General features: G+C 30.4%; 1 long non-coding RNA gene across 1 annotated transcript; it reads right to left on the bottom strand.

The window, feature by feature from the left end:
• Positions 1–5459: 5459 nt before the first annotated feature.
• LOC128191188 (uncharacterized) lies at positions 5460–6946 on the bottom strand. The gene is made up of 3 exons (XR_008244425.1): positions 6810–6946; positions 6106–6247; positions 5460–5808 (listed from the first exon to the last, which is right to left on the bottom strand). It is a non-coding gene; the product is annotated as an uncharacterized LOC128191188 (long non-coding RNA).
• Between the last annotated feature and the right edge of the window lie 16631 nt (positions 6947–23577).

Below are 23577 nucleotides of genomic sequence, written 5' to 3'. Positions count from 1 at the left end.
TAAAGGACAAACCTACCTTAATATTTTAAGATCATATCAACGAAACGGACAATCGTTTGCAACGAATTTCATGCGTTTGTCACATTTTAAAAGTCGTAGGATAAAACTCAATTTAAATATGTTTTACTACTTCTCTTACTTAACATTACACTAATTTTTAAGGACACAATGTATGTACATATATATGCACATGTATCGGGTCTCGCCCCTTAAATTGAAATATTTTACGATAAAAATTATTTATATTAATATTATTACAGTAAATGTGTAACTACTCTGAGTACATTTTAAAAAATAAAACCTAAACTGAAGTCAGTTTCATGTTCACTCCAACATTACGTAGTTCAAATGAAAAATATCACAATAAAAATCTATAACAAACTCACTACATTCATGCATGACTATGCAGTTCTTTTAACGAGGCGGACCTTTTCTTGAACTATTATGTTGGGTCCTACCTCAAAAATGAAAGGTCATCGGGTCAAAATACTGTGAATTTTTTGCAAACAGTATTTCAATGGGGTGGACCTTTTCTAAATGAGCCATAATATTACATCTACTAGTAGGTCCTATCCCTAAATTAAAAGAACATCGGGGTCAATCAAAGCAAGTATCAATATGAATGTTAATTTTCTGCATTGGGTATTTCAACAAGTGGACCTTTTCTGTGCCATAATATTAGGTCCTAGCACTACATGTACCTTTTCTGTGCCATAATATTAGGTTCTAGCCCTAAATTAAAAGATTATAGGGATAAATCAAAACAAGTATTTATACGAATATTTAGAGTTATTAATCTATACCAATGCAAGATTGCTACTCTAGACACAATCCATTTGATAAGGACGTCAATATTTTACTCCATGGAGATACAAATTTTTTCTTAAATCAACAAGGATTTTTTTTAGGCAGTTTACAAATATATTTCTGCAATAAAGCGCTTTGTGATATAGAATTTAAACATTATCGATGGAAACGGATTTACTTATAATAAGACTAGTGTTTACTTGTTTCCAAATCCTTGCTTAATTACATGTATGCATCATTATATACATATAAAAGTATTGTACGTTTGATTAAAGAAAGAGGGAATAAGTCTTTTAGAATAATGAGGTGATCGAATACTGTCGGAAATAAACACTTACACTTTTTAAACTATATTGCATGCGCATGAGAGAGAGAGAGAGAGAGAGAGAGAGAGAGAGAGATTATTACAACATTATCACCTTTATTACGTTTTTAAACAATTTACCTGTAGTCAATTTAAACATGCTTTTTAATTATAGGTACACGTATCATTTGATTAATTTTTTTGTCTTTTCTCGCTCTTATATTTACTGTACCACAGTACGTACATGTATACACTATATTGTCAACGTATATCCTCTGTTACGGTAATCCACATATGCGACCTTTTATTAATTATCTTAAACTTGTGATAAATCTACCTAGAGACGTATAAGTTATTAGTATATTATCATAAGTTTCTGATCTACTGAAAATTAAACAAAGCAAAAGCTAAATTGACAATCTTAGTTGCGTAGAGCACTACAGCGGAGACATTTTTTCTCTCTCAGTTAAGGGGTGTATTCTGATACAGGTGTGAATGCCTGCAAGGCTTCTTTTACCCGTGTTTACCTGTCATGAAACCCTCTGCTAATACGTATACACCGGAAGAGATTTAAAAACAAAGGGACTAAATGGTGTGTACAAATTATCGTCAAAATACTCTTGGTTTTCTTTTTTTTCAGATTCTTAAACAATTGGTCAAAATCTAATCCGCTATGAATATTTGATATTCCACAAAGTAATACGCAAATGGCCGACTGGATTATGTAATCAAAGACATATTTAGAATACAAGTACACGAGCAAAAAGAACAATTACTTTAAGAGAAATTATAACAAGTGACTACGGGTAGGACCTTTTCTTATAGGGGAAAGCCGGACCTTAAATGTTAACATTAAAGGTCCGGCCGGACCATTTTACGGGTCGGACCTTAAATTATACGACACCGGTCGCCGTATGCTCCCTGTCACAATTGGGCATGCCACGATCGAGGCAAGTGTCAAATTCGGGATAATGCCATGAAAGGGAAAAGTATTTCTTTTACAGGAATGATCGGCATATAACATCATTGGACAACTCTCTTAATGTAATACAAAAGCATTACGGTCAGTGCAATGTTAAACAAGCGTTCTGAGAGTATTGCATAAGCAATACACGTCCCCTACCGGTTTGTTTTATTCTTTGAAAGCTTCGAAGCATACATGTACATCGATTTCAAAACTATTATAAACGAGATGTACTAGTATGCTTTAATCAGAGATAAAAGAACAGAGGAAATGCAAACTATATATTTGATATATAAATGAAATAAAAAATGAGTAAAATAACACTCTTTGTTTTATCTCCTGTATAATTTCGCTAAGTCCTTTAAGTATCTGCTGGTAGAAATTTGTGAACACTGTTAGGCAGAATATAATTTCTTACCGTCTTCTGTCCTCCGAACCAACAGACCAACCCGATAATGAACCCGATTGTAATAATTCAAAAAAAAAAACATATCGTTTAAATTAACAACACAATGCTTGACACTATTTTACAGAACTTTTTTTTGTGTTAGAAACAATAAAAGGAATGGTCCAAGTAATGCGCGATATTATTACTTCACTACTTTCCTCGTTTATTCAATACACACCAAACCCGATAACGAACCCGAACATTAAAAAATTGGAATATTAAAAAATAATTTTCTCGAAAACATGTCAACCAGACGCTAAAAACGTGTTAACACGATCTGTAGCTTGACATTTTGAAGCTGTTAAGCAAATTTCATATTATTCTTCAAACGCATAAAGAAAAAAAAGTGTTGAAAACTGAATTGGGACAGACAGACGGACGGACAGACAGAGGGACGGACTGATGGACGCAGAGGAAAGGGGACTAATAAAATATATCGCACCGTTTTGTTTATTGAAATTTTGTTTGCGTATCTTTCAAACTCATTATATCGTTATGAAAAAGTAGGTCACATTAACCTATTTTTCGCATTATCAATAATAATATTCCAGTTTTGTTATATTTTGGTATGTTGATGCCTTACACTATGAGATTGGCCAGTTGATGCATTAAAAAACTAAATAATTGATGGTTCATAAGTTTCAATGATGTTCAAGTAAAATTTTCTTAATGATTTAATATACATGTAGAACTAGATATAGTTTTTGCGCGTTTTACAATATCTTAAAAGAGTTTAATAATTGAAAATTAACAGAGTGACACAAAAACTTTATGTTTTCTTATATTGTTACATATCATGAGAGTAAATTCCAAATATAAATCATGTAGCCAGTTTCTGAAGTTTTATTAATAGAACATACTAGTCGACATGGTGCAATGCATATGAGAAATTAATCCATATATTTGAAAATGTTCCTAACCAATTTGTGCAAATAGAAAACCAAATGACTAAATTCATGTTTTAATGTTAAATTTACCATTTTCACAAATTTTATGCCCTCATTAGAAATATAGTGTAATAAGGTGGAATGGGAAACTTCCATTTTGTGACGTATCGTTTATCGAAATAAACAACAAAATGAAATGTAATTTTATAAGTCTTTTCCAAAATTATCATATAACAGTTTAGCGCAGTGGCTTAGAGGGTTTACTACGAATCTGTAGGTCATGAGTTCGAATCACGCTAGGGGTCAATTTTTACCTCTCCAAATATTTTTAAAAAGTATTTTAATTTGGTTAAATATTTTAAAATTTTAAACCGATGAAAGTATTTCAATTATAATGTACTTTAATCCACATTAATATCGACAGGCGTCCATTATATTCCACCTTCAAGCTTAAAAGCTTTTTTATCATTTTCTTTCTGGGAAACCTACCTTGTGAAAATGTAGCCGTCATTAAACTTAATACATGTATCTATTTAAGATAAATTTAAGTTTTTGTATGCGCTGATAAAATCGATACAACATTACATATTTTATAGAATTTATAATGATCATGTCGGTAACGAGACAGCTAAATATATTACTTTGAATACAAGGCGTTTCCTAAATTCTCGGTTCTCGGTTCAAAAAATTAGTCGAAATCAAAAAAGGTCCGACGTCGTTACAAAATATTTTCGGTAACTAAACCATCATAATAATCATAAGAATTGAATATTGGTTCCATATTCTGTTCAATAATATTTTTGAATCTCTAATCTTGAATGTAATATCAGTTAATATTTACATATTTCAATTTAATCGCCTCCTCTATCATGTTTGGGTGAGGAATGCGGCCATTTAACATAATACGTTTGCGGGATTTTGCGTTGCAATGTAAATAAGAGATCGCATTTAATGATGGTGAAAAAACGTCCCGATGTATAAAAGATGTGAGATTGTTCAGATTGTTCTATTAAACCCCGTTTGAAATTGGTTTTCATATTTACGTAATATAAAGGGTTCCTGCAAATGAAAAGAAGATTGGAATAATGTAAAGAATGTAGAGCTTATTGCTTTGCTGCTGTCCGTCTGTCTGTCTGTCAGTTGGTCCATTAACAGTTTCCGGTAATTTTCTTAGAGCGTGCACAAACTAACATGGGATTTAGTATGCAGATTTATCATAAGAATATTTCGATGTTAAACTTCGATTTTGGGTACCATCGAGCAATTTTGACAGAGGTATGCCCCTTGGATTTTCCGTTCATTATCTCTGCAAATATCGAACAAATTAATTACTGATATCTCATGAAAAAGTATTTTTGCCAACTATGTGATGTAACAGATTTATGCAGTCTATAATTCTTAAACTTTTTAGCATAAACACGTCATACTTGATAGGTTGATGCGTCATTGATAGTACCGGTATATCCTATTGGTTTTTAAGTTTTTTCCTTGTATACTGCCCTTAATAAAGGCTTGTGCGACCTATAATCGCATTTGTTTATTTTTGTATTCATTAAGAAAGTCCATAAAAATTGAAGACTGGAATAAAAAATTCCATGTAATATTATTTTTTCATTACTTTAATATTCTTCTATTCGAATGGGTCTTCTTACAAATATTAATAATTTGATTTTGGTTTCACGCATTTCATAATTGTTTCAACAAATTCATCCATATTGTATTACATAATTTGCCAACGTCACGTTGCCACGATCATGTACGAATCCTTTTGAGTTTCATACAAAGGGACATATATGTTCATTTTCTTTTTATCAAAAGGCCCTCGACAAAACAAAACATTGGGAAGGATTGTCATTGACTGCTTAAGGAAACGCTTTGGCATCTCCGAACTCTTACAAAATGTTACACATATTTGGAGCAAATTAGTGCAAAGTTCATCAAAATAATTGCATTTTTTATGAAAAAGTCCACGTATAGTCTAAATACCAGCTTTTTCAAATCCATATTTTATATTGAAGAAAAAGAAACTATACGTCAGATTAAGTGAACTGATTTATTTCACAAAATAAACTTATTTATTTCATAACACAAACTATTTTTATTAAAATTATTTCAATGAAACTATTTTATGTTTGTGAGAAAAAAGCAAATCAAAAGATAACCTTGGTATTGTCTGAAATAAATACGTCAAGTAGTAAGTAATATTTTTATTTATCCATTTTTTTCACCACCACTTTAAGGGAAATTGTTATATGGAAATGAATATTCTCCATTATACTCTTTTCCAAAACAGAAAGTAATGCACACGAGTCAATCACACCTCTGCTTACAAGCAGCGCAATATTCGGACACTGTTGGCTAAGATTCCATCACACGTTGAAGTTTCCATCTTCTTGATCTGTCAAATAATGATAATAATTGTACAATGCGTGCATTCTTAAATCAATTTGGAGTTATGATAAATATTCTTGTACGTTAGCAGCATGTTTCTGTTATCCTTGACGGAGTTTAATGGTTTGATCTCTAGGGATTTGGTAAAAAAAAATTCATATTATACCAAAGTTCTTTTTCAAAAATCTATCCATTACATTTTTAGATAGATGAAATATCTCGTTATGTTTTAAAAAAGGATTCTTCGTTTTAAAACACAATAGATAAAAAACAAGACCCACAACGGAATTAATGAAACACCTACCTTTTATGTTTTTATTTTGGGATTGTTGTAGTTTTTGAAAAATCCATAATAATAACTGCATATTCTGTCGATTTGTGTCCTTCATTTCTTGATTGAAAGCCTTTGGGAGGAATCTATTATCTGATTCAACCCGGAGTGGTCCCTTTGGATAAAAACAAAGTAGAACTTACGGCATGTTGTTGGATTTGATTGAAGATAAAGACTTAATTATTAAAAACAATTCTTTTCAGGAAAATAAGTACTTTTCCTTTTAATAATTGTCTTTGAAAGTTTAACGAATTGCTTCTATACCATTACTGTGTTATACGTATGTGAACTGGACATCGTTAACTAAAATCACGTGAATTATTCAAATATAAGTTAAATTAACATAGAACAGAAATTGTAATTCGAAGAAAACAATAAAATAATATTTGACTGAAATAAAATATCATAGTAAGTGTTTCAATATAAATTTTTCATTATAACGATAGAATATTTCAGTGTTTATAATTTTTTTTTATTGATTTTGAATACTTTTGCAATGATTTTTTGTTATATTCAAAAAGAATCTTTATTCAAAAGTTAAACATTGTATAACCTACGTTTTGATAGTAAAAGACTTAGACATTCGTCTACAGGATTTTCTTTAAAAGGAGATTGTATGTTGATATATTTTAAATTAGCATATCAATAGGTTAATGTGTTACTATTTCTTGACTTACTGATGAAATTCGTTTGGAAACTTCGGTATTGTCTACGTATTTCGGCGGTATATCAAACAACCATGCTTTACTGGTATCCAGAGCCAGACAGCATACAAGAACTAGAAAAACGACTCTCCGTTCAGTCCTCATAGTATTTTATCTGCAAAAAAGAAAATATATGAAATATATAAATAAGCTTTTTTGATAAACGGTAGAACAGGAAAAAAAATACAAAACACAATGATAATCGAATGCTATGGTATGATGCCTGTCTTCCTCCATGAATATCTTTACTTTTTCCAAAGCCATGCATTAATAACACAATAACGACACAGAGAATTATAGGTGAATTAAATGCTGACAACTTAAATCGTTATAAAACCAATCCAATCTCCCAGGAACTTACTGTTGCTCGTTGTACGAATCCTAGCGATGAAAGAGAAGAGTGTATTTATAATACCGACAATATAATCAGGTATTGTGAGGCGTCAGAATTTAACCGTCAAAATGACGGATGGTTTTGATTGGTAATAGAGAGATCATCACTCCTATAAAGACTACTGAAGTTGTAAATCAGACTGCATTGTCATCCGTATGTTGAGTTCAGTTGAATCAGATATCTAATTAGAAGCACAGTTTTAAGCAGAAATGAATTAACACTTAGGCCTATTTGTTATATCTATTTACGTTTTTTTCCATAACTTTCGTAAATTTACTTTAAAAGAGTTGTTTGCAAATAAACTTTAACAGATCATTGGGAGAAGTGTCATTATACTAGAACCTAGTCATCGTAAAGCCTACAATATTACATCGTATTGAAATAATTTAAAAACAAAAATGGTATTCAAACTAACACGAAGCATACTTCTTGTTCTAAACCTTTGATGTTCTGTTCGTTATGATCATTTATAAGCAGTATATTTCACGTGTAGCTAAATAATTTATAGAAAACCAAATAAATAAATAAATGGATTCAGCAAAGCAAAGAAAAGAAAACTGTTTATTCTTGATTTAATTTACATAATTATCAAACAAAGGTTTTATTCTACTTACGAAACTTTAATTTCCAATGCATCAGAATGTTTAAGTTTTTGAAAATATTCCAATAAAAACAACATGAAAGCATTCAATTTCATGAACGTTTTTTAAAGAAAGAATGTGTAGTAAAGACGTTGAATTCCCAATGAATAAGAAGAAGTATTACCGTTCAACTTAACAGCGTCAATCTTCAAAAGACGAATCGATTCACATGATTTTTACTTCCCAGAAAAGAATCGACATGTTTAAATTCAATTTCACAGGTGTTTACCTTAAGGTTTCATCTAATGGTCACCATTCCAATTTCAAAACATTAAATAAAGTTTGCAAATACAAAACAACATATTCATGAACAAATCTTAATAAAACATTGTTAAAGATCAAGGGCATTTATATATACTGTTTTTGTTTTGTAAGACAAAACATCTATTTCTTTTGTCCGTGTTTAGAATCTTTTATGACAAAGTCGTAAAACACTAAGTAAAGTATACACAAAATGCTTGCATTTCTCTTCGTCAATATAAAACAGAACTCAGCGGTTGAGGAGGCTTTAGGGCATCATTATTTAGGTAATTATTTAAATGGTTTAATAATGGATGGAAATGAATGATAATAATAAATTACAAAGAACATATATTTCAAAACGCGTTTGTTATAATCTCGTAAAGCTTGTTTAACAAAGATCTCCATGACCTATTATACATTATCAAATTACAATGATTCTATGTGGATCCAGGATCTTTCTGCATATTTCACATATTATTTACAATTTTAATTTTGGAAGCAGAAAATAAAGAAATTCTTCAATATATGTTTTTGGCTTAATACGACAATATCCTAGTGGTCTCAAAAGAAGTACAAAGTTTTCCACAAACAATATTAAAAAGTATGTTTTTAATTTTCAAGAAAAACCGCAAGAAAGTATCTTATATGCTAAAATGACTATCATTAAAACAAAGATTTTTATGTACAACAGTGACCTATACAGGACAGGAAAGGGACAACGATGGTGGTTTAAAGATGGACACAGAATCCGCTACCAACCTTCCCATTTTAATAAAGTGGATAGTTAGCGAAATCAATACAGAGTTATTGAAAGTTAACATATTATCTCACACTTTAATCTGAGTATTTTAATGAGGTAGCTCAAATCTTTATACAATGAAAATCCTTCTATCAAGAGTACGTATGAGATAACCGGTGAAATAAGTATGAAATCATGGAAAAGCAGGAAATAGTTTTAAGGTACTTCACTAAAACATATTTTTAAGAAACTACGTCACAAGATTGTGATTTAAATGTTGTGTTAAGTTGTTTGCATCAATTTATTAGGTGGAATATCAAGAAAGCTTAGTGGTTAATTTGAGGCCTCTGAACCCCATATCATTTAATATTTATTCATTTGATGAGATATCAGCGCTTCTGATTGGTCGAAAAATTTCTTTGATACCTGCATCAATAAAATATTTGCCGGATCTACTTTTCTCAACTGTTCTTATCTAACACTATTTATAGAACGGGAATTTCCAAGATAAACACTGTCAAGAAAATGTAAAGTTGTGTCTGTTTTATTGTCAGCAAACAAAATGCAACCTTGTGAATATAAAAAATTGAAAGTTTAACCTTCAAAAATAAACAAAACACATTATTTGATTCACGAAATAGAAAATTAAGCGTCTTCTCACGATTTCGTCTGCTTGAGATCAATCAACATTTACAGCGAGGCTGGCTGTTCCTTTTCCAGGAATATTATAACGAACATATAGGCCTATACACTTTCACGGTAACACTGCTGTTCAAATTTGGTAACGATAATTTTAAAATTTACACACGTACATGATCGGTCATCAGAATAAGCGTCGTAAAGAAAAGCTATGAGTGATGCATCAACTCCTTCTGCGCATTCCAAGCGGCTGATATACCATTTTAGTACATCACTGGCTATCTAGTTACCACAACGTTTACAAAAGTCGCTTATACATACTAATCTCTGTCGACATATCAGCTATTTTCATCCACGATCGCCTTTCCTTGGATGGTTATGTCCAGTTGCATATTCCAGCGATCTCGCATGAAAACTAGTTTTATTACGAGTTTTTCTGCACAGTGAATAATATCACAAGCTATCGCATGTATTTTCCCTTCGTTTTCAATTCAGCCGGTTCAGATTTTAACTCACTATTTGTGTTTAATCCTTTAATTCAGCTCAATAGCTCTGCATCAGCTGAGGCGCATCCATTTTGAATATTGTTACTGTTGTTGTTTTGTATTCATACGCGCCGCTTCATTTACATTATTTACATTTTTGATCAATGACGCATCACATTTTTTTATTTGAAAATGTTTTATTAAATGATAAGAAATTTCTTAAATCAGGAGTTAAAATGCAAATGGGGCTTTAAAGGGGCATGGTAACGATTTTCGTCAAATTCTATTATTCTATTTTTATTATTTAGAATGCTTTAGAAATGCATTTCTAACAAACAAATGAAATTTAAGAGTCGGTCTTTAAGTTTTAAGCAAGATACATAGCTCACAAATCTGTGTCATGTAAACAAGGCTCGTGCCCTGTTTTTGTTTACATAGGTTCAATTTACCAATTAAAAACCTTTTTCAATCTGATTTGTCTATATTCTTATTCATTTCAAGCATAGATAAACAGATCCGAACGTTCACCACATTCATTTTAGGTTTAATTTTGAAATTTTTACCTCAACATTCAAAATGTAAACAAAAGCTTTGTTTACATGTCAAAGAATTGTAAGCTCTGTAACTCGCTTTTAACTCAACAAATGACACTCAAATTTTGTTTACCTATTAAGAATGTCTCACTAAAGCCTTGTAATTATTCAAATCGGAAAAATGACTTTGACCAAAATCGTGACCATGTCCCTTTATTTCATTTTTACTGAATTAAATTTTGGAAAATCATAGTTTTTTTTTAATTCAAATTCGCATATTTTCGCCTATTTGACTTATAATCTCCTTGTGCATTATAATATCTATCATCATAAAGATCTCTGGAAAACAAAGTTTGAAGTATTTTTAAATAAAAAGCCAGGCGTTTCTCATACTTTATCTTAAGAATATATACAAATTAACACAACGTGTAAGTTAAAGAAGAACGAAACCGTAGCCTTATAATAAGGTATTATTTCTAGATAGATATTTAGTTTATCAAATTATTGTTAAAAAATATGTGTTCGGGGGTTGGTGGTGGTAGGGGTAGATTTTTCTATAATTATTTACATGTTGTTTACTTGAAAAAGTAAAATAAATAGTAATAAGTCCGCTACAATACACAATATATCATCAAATATTTTGACCAGCTTCTGAAAAATTCTAAATATGTTATAAAATGTAATGAAAGTGATATACACGTTCAGCACATTTAAACAACTTTGAAAAACAATTTCAGAACTACTGAATTATGCGACCCAAGCTTAAGGAAGGATAAATCTTATAGCGAGCGAAGCAAGCTCTACCGGCAAGATGTGTTTGAATAGAAAATTCGGACTAGTTGCACCTTGATTAAACAGATTTTTAGGCGTCAGTTACTCAGACCAGTAATGCCCTTGTTTTATTGGACCAGCAGTTCCCTGTAAATATGGTTTCCAAATTCACACTCTCACGAGAACAAAATGAAATAATTAAAGGCTATGTACATGCAATGTAAATATACTGCTGACACAACGTAATTACATTACATAAGACTAACAGAGTTATCGTCCTTTCGAGTGACGTCACAATGGATTTCTTACACATTGATCCGACAGAATTTTTCGGCGTCAGTAAAGAATTATATATGATATTAGTCAAATTCGGCCCCCATAATTCGCTATTTTTAAAATGATTCAGGTACATTAATTTGTTGTGTTAATTTATAAAAGAGTTGATATAAAATATGTTTTTCGCCTATTTATTTTATTTATATGCACTCACTGGCAGTATATGACGTCAGAAGTGACGCTATTTTTATAATTCAATCAAAATCAGTCAAAAATAGACATTTTTCATATCTTTTTTCGAATGGGAAATATAGAGCGACTCTTTGAACAAGAACGAACTTTTTGTCACTTATAAGTATTGGAGAAATACATCTTTGGTGAAAATATTTTGTTTGTTCAAGCGGTCACTCAATGTTTCCTTAAAGAAAAACTGCTTCAAAGCAAGTCGTTTTATGCTAGAAATGAGAAAATGGCGGGAAAAGGTAAACTTTATGATGTCATATTATTAAATTGTGGGCAATTGTGGGATTCTGGTGTCACGTGACGGTAATGGAGTAACACGGAGATTTGTCGGCTCCGCTAACATCTACTGTAAATAGGTATTCATGACTTTCTAAGTACCCGGAAAAGGAGAAAAGTTATAAGGATACTAATTTCTCAAAGTAGTGAGTAGAAGAATTAGAATTTTTTGTGTATAGCGCCATAGGAAAGTGTTTGTTTGCTTGTTTTTGTTACAACTGAGTAGTCGCTCACAATGGGAGATCGGGCGGACAAGACGGGGGCAGTAAACAAAGGTGAGAAAAAGTCTGTAAATAAAACCCCAGAGACTGACCAAATAAAACAAAAAAACTGGTTCAGCTGAATTTAAAGTCGGCGCCTTCATCAGTTAGAAATTTAGTGGTCTCGGACAAAAATCCCCCCCAAGAAGCCTAGAACAAGCAGTAGTGATCAAACCCCAGACGGCGACTCAGACTTCATTACAACAATACAGGATAGTTTAGCAGAAATAAAGGAAACGATGGTGAAAAAATCCGACATTAAAGATATAGTGACAGAAATAATAACTGGGCTCAAAAACGAGTTAAAAAAGGAAATAATTTCAGAAATAAAAAAAAGATCTCACAGAATCAGTCACTGACCATGTCAAAACAGAGTTTGAAACCAAAATAGAGAAACAATACAAAGATTTCAACTCCAAAACAAAAGAAATCGAAGAGGGGTTCAATATGGATTTCGAAAGCCTTAAAGAAAAACTACATTCACAAGCACGAGACATCAGAATCCTTCAAAACTCTCTTAAAGACTGCCAAATAAAATCTGAATCTGCTATTGTCCTTTCAAATCAGAATCAACAATATTCACAAAAAAACAACATAAAGTTTGTGAACTGGGCCGAAAAAACTAACGAAAATCTGCGCCATGATCTCTGCCACATTCTCAAGAATGCGATCAACCTTGACCTGGATCCTACCGATATTCTCGAAATCCACCGTATTCCGAACGGAAACCAGAGAGGACCCAGACCAGTGATTGCTAAATTTCGAAATTCCGAAAGTAAATTGAAGATCATTCGTAACAGGTCCAACAGCGAAATCAAAAAAGTGTTTACAATGCATGACCATTTGACACCAGCAAACGCCAAACTCATACGTGATTTAAACAACGATGAACGTATCCAGACCGCATGGTATTATAACGGAAAGGTATTTGCGCTTGACGAAGAGGGACACCGGTACAAATTTGACATCATGGACACAGTAAGTGATAAGTTGAAAAAACGGTAATAGCGGAGTCATTGTAAAATCAATTACCCCGGGATCGGTTTGACAAACTGAAAGTAGATCGGGATCGGCTTTACCGGAAGTGACATTTACTGTTTACCTGTGTGTATGTGAGATGCTAGTGTGTGAAAGGAAATTAAAGCTAGGTGCGAGAGATTACTGTGTATATGTTATTCAATCAGGTAGGGAGTTGCTTGTCTTGTTAATATTTACTGTAAATAATAGGTGATACTTTAAAAATTGCAACGATTAACTGCCAGGGTTTATCTACAATATCAAAGCGTATGGATGTTTTTGAATTTTATAGAAAAAAAGGTTATTCGATTTTATGTTTACAGGACACACATTTTATAACGGAAAGTGAACATATTATTGAATCACAGTGGGGATATCAGTGTATTTTTAACTCTTATAAGTCTAATGCGCGTGGGGTATGCATATTGTTCAATAATAATTTTGAGTTTCATATCCACAATATTAAAAAAGATGGGGAAGGTAATTTCCTTGCTGTTGATCTTACCATAGAAGAAACCAGGGTTACTCTTGTTAATATATATGGTCCAAACTCTGACCAGCCAGGTTTTTATGAAAATATTAGAAATATATTTTTAGAATTGGATAATGAGTATTTTATTTTATGTGGAGATTTCAATCTTGTTCTCAATCCAGATATAGATACCTACAACTATAAGTATATAAACAATCCAAGGGCTAGAGAAAAACTTTTAGAAATTATGGATGATTTGCAGATAGTGGATTACTACAGGGTCTTAAACCCAGGTAAAAAAATATATACATGGAGAAAAAAAACACCTTTAAAGCAAAGTCGCCTTGATTATATTTTGATTTCAAACAGTCTGTCTAATATAGTAGAAAATTTTGATATTAAATCAGGCTACAGATCTGACCATTCTATTGTTATTTTAGAACTAAAGTTTAACCCTTTTGAAAGAGGTAGGGGGCTTTGGAAATTTAATAGTAGTTTACTGACTGACATGGTTTTCATTGATAAGGTTAGGGAAACTATAGATAGAGTAAAGAGTCAGTATGCATACAATGCTGATATTCATACATTTTTCAGTAAGGATATAGACGACAGTATATTCCTAGAGGTGCTTCTCATGGAAATAAGGGGTCTTTCTATTTCATACTCATCTTATAAGAAAAAGGAAAGAGAGAAGATTGAAATCTCCCTAGTTAATGAAATAACATCCTTAGAATCTCAAGAACACATTAAGTGTGAACTAATAGAACAAAAAAAATCAAATCTTGAAAATTTAAGAAAACACAAACTTCAAGGCCATTTCATAAGATCTCGAGCAAGATGGATCGAGCAGGAAGAAAAACCAACAAAATATTTTCTAAATTTGGAGTCTAGGAATTTTCTGAACAAAACTATCAAAAGAGTAGAACTTGAAGAAGGGGAAATTATATACAAGCAATCGAATATATTGAATCACGTCAAAGAATTCTATGAAAATCTATATACATGTGCTGATTCAGATTTAATAAATATTAACCTTGAAGAAATTATTAAAGTTAGAACCAGATAAATTTAGCTCGTTAGAAGCTGAAATCTCTGAAAAAGAAGTTCTTGAGGTTCTAAAAAATATGAAAAATAACAAATCACCAGGTAGTGATGGTTTTACAGTTGAATTCTTTAAATTCTTTTGGAAGGATCTAAAACTTTTTATCTTAAATGCAATCAACCTTATTTTTCTGAAAAAGGAACTTCCTATTTCCCAGAGATTGGGAATTATATCATGTTTACCAAAAGGTGACAAACCAAGACAGTATTTGAAAAACTGGAGACCCATCACTCTTCTGAATGTTCTCTATAAGCTTATATCAGGATGTATTAGTTATCGAATTAAATCTACACTAGACTATATTATATCTGATACACAAACAGGCTTTCCTAAAGGAAGATATATTTGAGAAAATACTAGAATTATTTATGATTTAATGTCATTCACTGAAAATGAAAACATACCAGGTCTTTTAGTTCTTATTAACTTTGAGAAAGCCTTCGATTCTGTTTCATGGTCCTTTATATACAAAGCTCTAGAATACTTTGGATTTGGAAATAATATTATAAATTGGATAAAGATTCTCAACAAAGATTTTAAGGCTTCTGTTTTACAATGTGGCTTCCTGTCGGAACAGTTCAAAATCCAAAGAGTATGTAGACAGGGTGACCCAGTAGCTCCTTACTTATTTTTGATATGTGCAGAAATTTTATCTATTCTCATAAAACAAAACTTTGATATTAGAGGTATAATTGTTAATGGCAATGAACATAAGATTTCTCAGTATGCAGATGATACTTCACTCATCTTAGATGGTTCACCAATGTCACTTTTCGCAGATCTTGATACTTTAGAATTTTTTTCACACATTTCAGGTTTGAAGATAAACAGCTCTAAAACAAAAATTGTATTGATAGGTTCTAAAAAAATTTCTAATGAAGTTTTTCACCATTCACGTTGGAAACTTGATTGGGGCTCCACTTCTTTTAATTTACTTGGAATAGAATTTTCTGTCGACTTAGATAAAATGACATCACTAAATTATAACAAACAACTGCCAAAAGTTTTTTCTCTAATTCAACAATGGAGGAGGAGAATTTTAACTCCCATTGGGCGCATCACGGTTGTAAAAAGTTTGATTATTCCAAAACTTAACCACCTGTTTATTTCACTTCCAAATCCAATACAAGATGTCATTCTATCTCTTAGTAAGAGCCTGTTCGAATTCATTTGGAATTCAAAGTGTGATAAAGTTAAGAGAGAAATTGTTACTCTCGATTACCTAAAGGGTGGTTTAAAAATGGTTAACATTTCTAATTTCATGGCATCTCTTAAATGTTCATGGATTAAGAAATTAACTCAAGGCTACAAACCATGGATGGACTTTTTTTTTTTTATCAATAAATGGTAATGATTTTGCAAAAAAACTTATTGATTTTGGTGATGATTTTCTATCATGCATGGTTGTTCAAAGAAACAATATTTTTTGGCAAGATGTTTTTAATTCTTGGCTATGCTATACTAAGAAAATGATTAAAAGCTCATTAAATACCAAGAATGTTTTCAATATTCCTGTGTGGTACAACCCAAATATAAAAATTGCATGTAAATATGTATTTATCAAAGATTGGTATATGAAAGGGGTTAAAATCATTGGAGATTTTATGAATGAAAATGGAAACATATTGTCAAGAATAGATTTTTCTGAAAGATTCCATTTTTCATATATACCCCCAATGTTATATAATAGTGTTATATGTGCAATATCAAAATACTTGACATATTTGTCTATTGATAAGTCTACTTTGAAGAGAGACTGCACTGCATTTATGCCATTTTATTATGAGTCTATTTTTTTGAAAGAAAAAGTAACAAAGCATATATACATATGTTTAACCTTAAATGATTGTGTACCTACAGCTATCAACAAATGGAATGCTGAGCTATGTGATATTTTGCCAAATGATCTCTGTGTACATGATGTTTTTAAAATATGTTTTAGAACTACCAATGATTCAACTATTAATTGGTTACAATATAGAATTCTCCATAGAATTCTTCCTGTTAAATATTATCTTAAGAAAATCAGAATTACTACCCCTGACTGCTGTACGTTCTGTAATGATATGCCTGAAACTATAAAACATGTTTTTGCAACTTGCAAGAAAATCCAGCCTCTATGGAATGTACTTAGTATACTTATATATGAGAAATGCAACAAAAATGTTAATTTTGATGTTTGTAATGTATTATTTGGTGTTTATCCCCTTGTTTGGGAGAACAGAATTCTAAACTTTATAATCCTATATACAAAACAATATATATTTTTATGTTTAAAACAAAGTAAGACGCCACATTTTTTAGGGCTTTTACACTATTTAAATCAAAGATACAAGACTGAAAAGTACATTAATATTCAGAAATCAGAAATTGATGAATTTGAAAAAGCATGTTCTCCTTGGATTGATTTTATTAATCATCTGGCAGTTTAGAATTAACATGTGTACAATAATGCATCAATTTAATATTTTTATTTTTTTTGTTTTTTGGTATTCTGTTTTTTTTCTTTCTTTGGTTTGTTTGTCTGGTTTTTTTTCACATGGATTGCAGTTTTACTGCATAGGCATAACTATCACAAGCAACTACCCTACTCTTTATTTTATATTACAATATGGGATGAAAATGTGAGTTTGTGAGAAGTGAGAGAGTAAATGTTTCATAAAATGATTTATATATTTAACCTTTGTTTACAATAAAAAAAAAAAAAAAATGTGGGCACTATGAAAATTATGAAAAAACTTCAAATGTATATTTGTACAAATAAAACAAAGAATTACAGTAAAATGACAATGTTTATTTAAGGGGGCCATTTTAGGCTCAAACCATATATAGTCCTTTCGACCCACAAAGCATCCTTCTCGCGAGAAGCGAAGTTAAACTTTTGAGAAACGGTTTAAATGTGTAATTTCAAGAACATCATGCTTTTTATATCAAAAAAGTATATTTCGCTTTTTTTTTTAGGGTAGTTTTTTAAAGAGACAGGCGGTACTTGACCGACGTGAACTTTGACGTCACAATAAGGGGAAATTACTTTAAGTAGTTATTGTAAATCTGCAGAAATATGAATACCAATCTTCTCAAAATTTAAAAAGGGCGTGGCAGCCTCATTAAAAAAAAATCTTCACAAGGAAATATAAAAATAATCATCAAAATCAGGAAAATTCAAATCCGGAGTGCGAAGAATGCCTTAAGCATTTTAGCTAGCTGCTAAATGGTATCTTTATTTTCACTTCGATTTATTACATGCTCCCAAAGGAAATGTTTTATACGTAAAATAAAAAAAAAAGATTATTTTTTTTTTTGGAACGCAAGGGGGGGGGGGCTCTAAGATAAGTTAACTTTTATATGTAAGTTTAAGAAAAGTGTCTGCAGCGAGAAAAGAGGAAATAAACTGCAATGGACATTATGTTAAAATCTTTATTATTCAACAACATTGTATCTGATATAAATTCTAATTATAAATAAATAAAAAAATCATATAAAGTATGAATAATGAAAATGTACTGAAAAAATAAGTATGTTTTATTTTTTATTTTTTATTAATTTATTTATTTTTTCATATGCATACAAACATTTTAATAATATAAATCAAAGCCATTTTTTATTCATCCACTCACACATTCGTGCTCACATTCATCCAGATTTGGCAGTGGTTTCTTGTTTAACAAAGGCAAACGGTTAATATTAATAATAAACAAAGAAGAAACAAAAAATGAAAAATTACTGAGCGGTATCAAATATATGTTTCAATAAATGCCAGTTGTTGGTAAACTTTTGCATTTGAAATTTCTGACATGAAATATATTTTTCAGCTTTGTATTTGTTATATAGATAAAATAGCAGCCCTGATAGACTAGGCCGTATATCTTTTTTAAGACAGCAAAATAAATATGGTTTTGTATACAAAATTATAAAGTTTACAACTTTATTGTCTTTTGACAATTGGAGTTCACCCAATAAAATATTGATAACATTGAAACCAATTCGTATAGAAGTATATTGGTAAATATGTATGCTTAGGTTGCTCCAAATTGTTGATATTTTTTTCACAGCTTACAAAAACATGTTGGATTGTCTCAACATCACGTTCACAGAAGGAACAGCAATCAGAAGATACAACATTGATTTTTTTCAAATAGTAATTTACAGGAAGAATTCTATGAAGTAACCTGTATTGTAACCATTGAATAGATGAGTCATTGGTTGTCTTAAAACATACATTAAAAGCATCATAAACACAAATTTCTACCCCATATTGTACCAATTCTGAATTCCACTTTGGGGTTATTTTACGTGCAATTATTTGTTTGTAGATTGGTTTTGTACATTTATCTTTCAAAAGAAAAGGATTGTAATACATGTATAATGGAAAATATGGAGTAAAGGATCTCTGAAATAAACATTTGATATGTACTAGTTGAGAGGATTTTAGATATGTTGATATAGCACTAACTATTCTGTTGTATTGCATTGTACAAATATGCAAATCAATTTTCTTTTGAAAACTAACATGAGACAAAAAATTTCCATTATCATCTAGAAAGTCATTGATGACCTTTACACCTTTTTTGGACCAACTTTTTATAAACAATGTTTTCATACCAACTCTAATATGACTATTATACCAAATAGGCATAAATAAAAAGTTTTCTTCAATATCATTATCATCAAAAGATTTTATAACATACAGCATTGATTTAAATACATCTTTCCAAAAATTAATATTTTTGGGAATAACACATTCAGTAATTAATGCATCACCAAAATCAAGTAACAAGTTGACAAAGTCTTCACCATTAATGGCCTTCAATATGGAAGTCCATGAGCCATGTCCAACAATTAATCTTTTAATCCATGAACATTTTAATGACATAATAAACTTGTTAATATCCAACATTTTTAAACCGCCTTTTTGATATTCTTGAATAACTACTGCACGTTTTATTTTATCACATTTGGCATTCCAAATAAAATTCAAAAATGTCTTTGTTCAATGTGGTGATTACCTCTTTAGGAGTAGGTATGATTGATTTTTGGAATAACTAGAGATTTTACTACCGTCACACGTCCAATTGGTGTAAGGTTTCTTCTTTGCCATTGTTGAAGCATGCTTTTAATTTTTGGAACTTGTATAGAATAGTTTAACTCAGTAACTTTTTCAAGATCGACAGAAAAGTTAATACCCAGTAAACTAAACGTTTTCGAGCCCCAATCTAGTTTCCATCTCGTGTGGTGAAAAACCTGATTTGAGAATTTTTTTGAGCCAATCCATATAATTTTTGTTTTTGAACTATTTATTTTCAACCCAGAAATGTTCGAATAAAAGTCTAGCGTATTTAACGTTGCAAATAGCGAAGTAGGTGAACCATCCAAAATAAGAGATGTGTCATCTGCATATTGACTTATTTTATGTTCTTTACTGCCTATTGTAATATCCTTTATTTTATTGTTTTGTTTAATAAGAATTGAAAGTATTTCAGCACAAAGGAGGAATAAATAGGGTGCAATAGGGTCTCCCTGTCTACGACCTCTTTCAATAGAGAGGTAATTAGATAAAAAGCCACTTTGCAACACTGAAGCCTTAAAATTTGTGTTTAATATTTTAACCCACTGTGCGGATGTTCTTTCTTGGAGATAATACATATTATTGAGTTCAATATATTTTTTTTAGGTATACCCAAAGAACTTAAAAAACTAAGCAGTAAATCCATCACTACCAAGTGACTTATTATTTTTCATATTTTTTTACAACAATTTTTTTTCTTCAGTTATCTCTTTGTCTAGCAACTCCGATAGACATTTGTCCAACTTTGGAACTTCATAATTTTGAATAATATCTTCAAGATCCAAATCTAAAAGTTCTGAATCTTTTTCTGTATATAAATTTTCGTAATTTTTTTTAATTTCATCAGGTATGCGTGCCTGGTCATAGATCATACCATTTCCATCAAGTTCTAACTTTTTAACTGTTTTATTTAAATAATTACGGTTTTCTAAATTAAAAAAGTATCTAGTGGGTTTCTCCCCTTCTTCTACCCATTTAGCCCTAGACCTAATCATATCACACCTCACAGCCTACTCAATATTCAGGGTCATGAACCCTGGGGAGCATTCATTATTGTCCCCAAGAGAGACAACTCTTGAAAACGTGCATTAACTATAGTCCGTTTCTTAATCTTATTAAAATAAATAAATTTAGAAAAGTTTTCGAAGTATTTTAATTATAAATAATACATATAACAATGAGTAAAAGGCATGAAAAAGGCATGAAAGAAGTACGTTTATTTATCAAATATAGGCTGGTACATGTACCTGGTGAATATTAAATGTATATTGCTTGTAGGTACATGCATAAATCTACACAACTACATTCAATTAATACACTGTGTTATGTAAACTGAAAAAAAATACACAGGTTGTAAGAGATCTTTTTTAAAATGAATTTTCTTAAAATGAAAAATAAATTAATGAAATTGCATATATCATTCTAAAAAAAATCATAATACTAATAGACACTAAGTTCAACATAAATAAAGTGATACATTAGATGGATAGGATGTAATGTACAGCAATTTAAGATTTAGATGTCATTTTCTTATGAAAGGTAATTAAAACTCCATACCATTTAAACAATAAAAAGGTTGCAGAAGGCCTATTTGTATCTAGTTGAATATAATGAAAATAAATTAATGACCTTGTACATACATCATTTTAAGAAAAAAAAGTAATAAACATGCTGTTCAAGAAACTAAAGTGATATATTATAGGAATCGATAGGATATACTGTACAGCAATTTTAATTATATATTGGATTTGTTTCCAAACATTGGAATAAAGGAAAAAAACCTTTTATAACTTATTTAGATTAAATAATATTCTATAAAAATATTAATATTTGTATTTCATGGCTAAAACTGAATATTTTTCTGTCAATTTCTTCTGTTCATGAACAAGACCTATACTTTTATCAGACACTTTTATATATATTATGTCCATTTCCCATTGTAACTAAGTATTTTTGTTCTGTTTGTATACAAAAGAGTATATAAAAGGGACTTACACACGATTTGAGCTTAAAATTCAAAATTTTATATTTCCATTTTCAATATTTAGAATGGTTGATAAGGGTATTTTTAATGCTTTGTCAAAATTTGAAAGTCAAATACGGAGTTAAAAGAAAGATAAACAATTAAATATTCTTTGTTTTGTAAACAAAGCGTGAGTCTTGTTATTATATACATATGTGTTTTATTGGTGTAAGTTTCATTCAAATGTTGCTTTTTTCTATTAATAATATCATTTATGATCACATCGAATCAGTTTACCTTCTTTTCTATGAATCATTTTCTCAAAGAAGTGGAAATTTCATACTTTATATTATTTGTAAACAAACATAAGACTCGAGCTTTGTTTACATGACAATAAATTCTTACCCCTGTATCTCTCTTATAACTTGACTTCTAACATTCAAATTATGGTCAATTATTCACAATCTGCAAGTAAATCATTTTATGCATAAAGAAATTGAACACAAAATTTTTATCTAAAATCGTGTCCAAGTCCCTTTAAAAAAAACTTGTATAAAATAGTAAGGCTAAATTCCAATTTAAAAAAAAATAGCTGTTTCCAAAAATGTTACATGTATATGAATATGTTATATAAAAACATATGTTAGATGGATGGGTAGGAAAAATACAAATTAAGTACACTCGATAAAAAGTTTGCTGGTATTCATTATGTGAACACAATTCATCCAGTAATATTTAAAGTTATGCAACATAAAAAAGAATGTAATGAATGATGTGTATAGATCAAATTCTTCTGTAGTTGGCTCCATAAATCTTGAAAAGATGGTTGGTAAAAGGGCAGAATAAGGTTCCATTCTAATCCTCATGCATTTCATTCAAGAAATATTCATTAATCTCATGGTCTGGAAACTAAAATAGAATAAACAAAAAGTGTTAAGAGAATTACATGTAATTTTTGCAAACATTGTGCACTCATCAAATACTTACATTTATATATTCAATGAAGTTATTTATAGAATGTGCAATTACTAACAATGTAATCTTTTCTAATATTGTACATACATGTATTACACCATTTTGCCACTAATTTTAAACCCAGCTGACAGTTTCTTTTTGTTATATATACAGCGTCAAAAGATAGTTGCATCATGTGCATGTACTTTCAGTAATTTTAAAAGCCATAAAAACATTTCAGTACTACAAAACACTTTAAATTTGTTGAATGATTTTACAAATGAAATATGTACTAATATACCAGTAAGTCACAAGTGATTTATACCAGGTACTTTTTAAAGCAGTACAATGTATCACTTATATGACAACATCAGGTAACCTGGCTCAATCAATTCTGCACACACATGATAGATGTAATAAATGTGTAACTTCAATGGTGTAACTTCAAAGATATTTAGATATCCAGTGGACAGAAAGATATTAAATATATTGAACAAAGATCAAAGTCATAAACACTTATGTAAAACATATGTAACATATGATTGTCTGTATGAGTTTCAACTATCAACATTCTATCTACACCAAAATATGATTGCGTCAATAACAAAAACTAATCTAAAAAACATATTTCCAGCATAAGAAATTCATGGGATTACTGCAAATCCCAT

The sequence above is a fragment of the Crassostrea angulata genome, chromosome 7 (genome assembly GCF_025612915.1).
Source record: "Crassostrea angulata isolate pt1a10 chromosome 7, ASM2561291v2, whole genome shotgun sequence".
NCBI lineage: Eukaryota > Metazoa > Mollusca > Bivalvia > Ostreida > Ostreidae > Magallana > Magallana angulata.
This window is presented reverse-complemented; position numbering and strand designations above follow the sequence as displayed.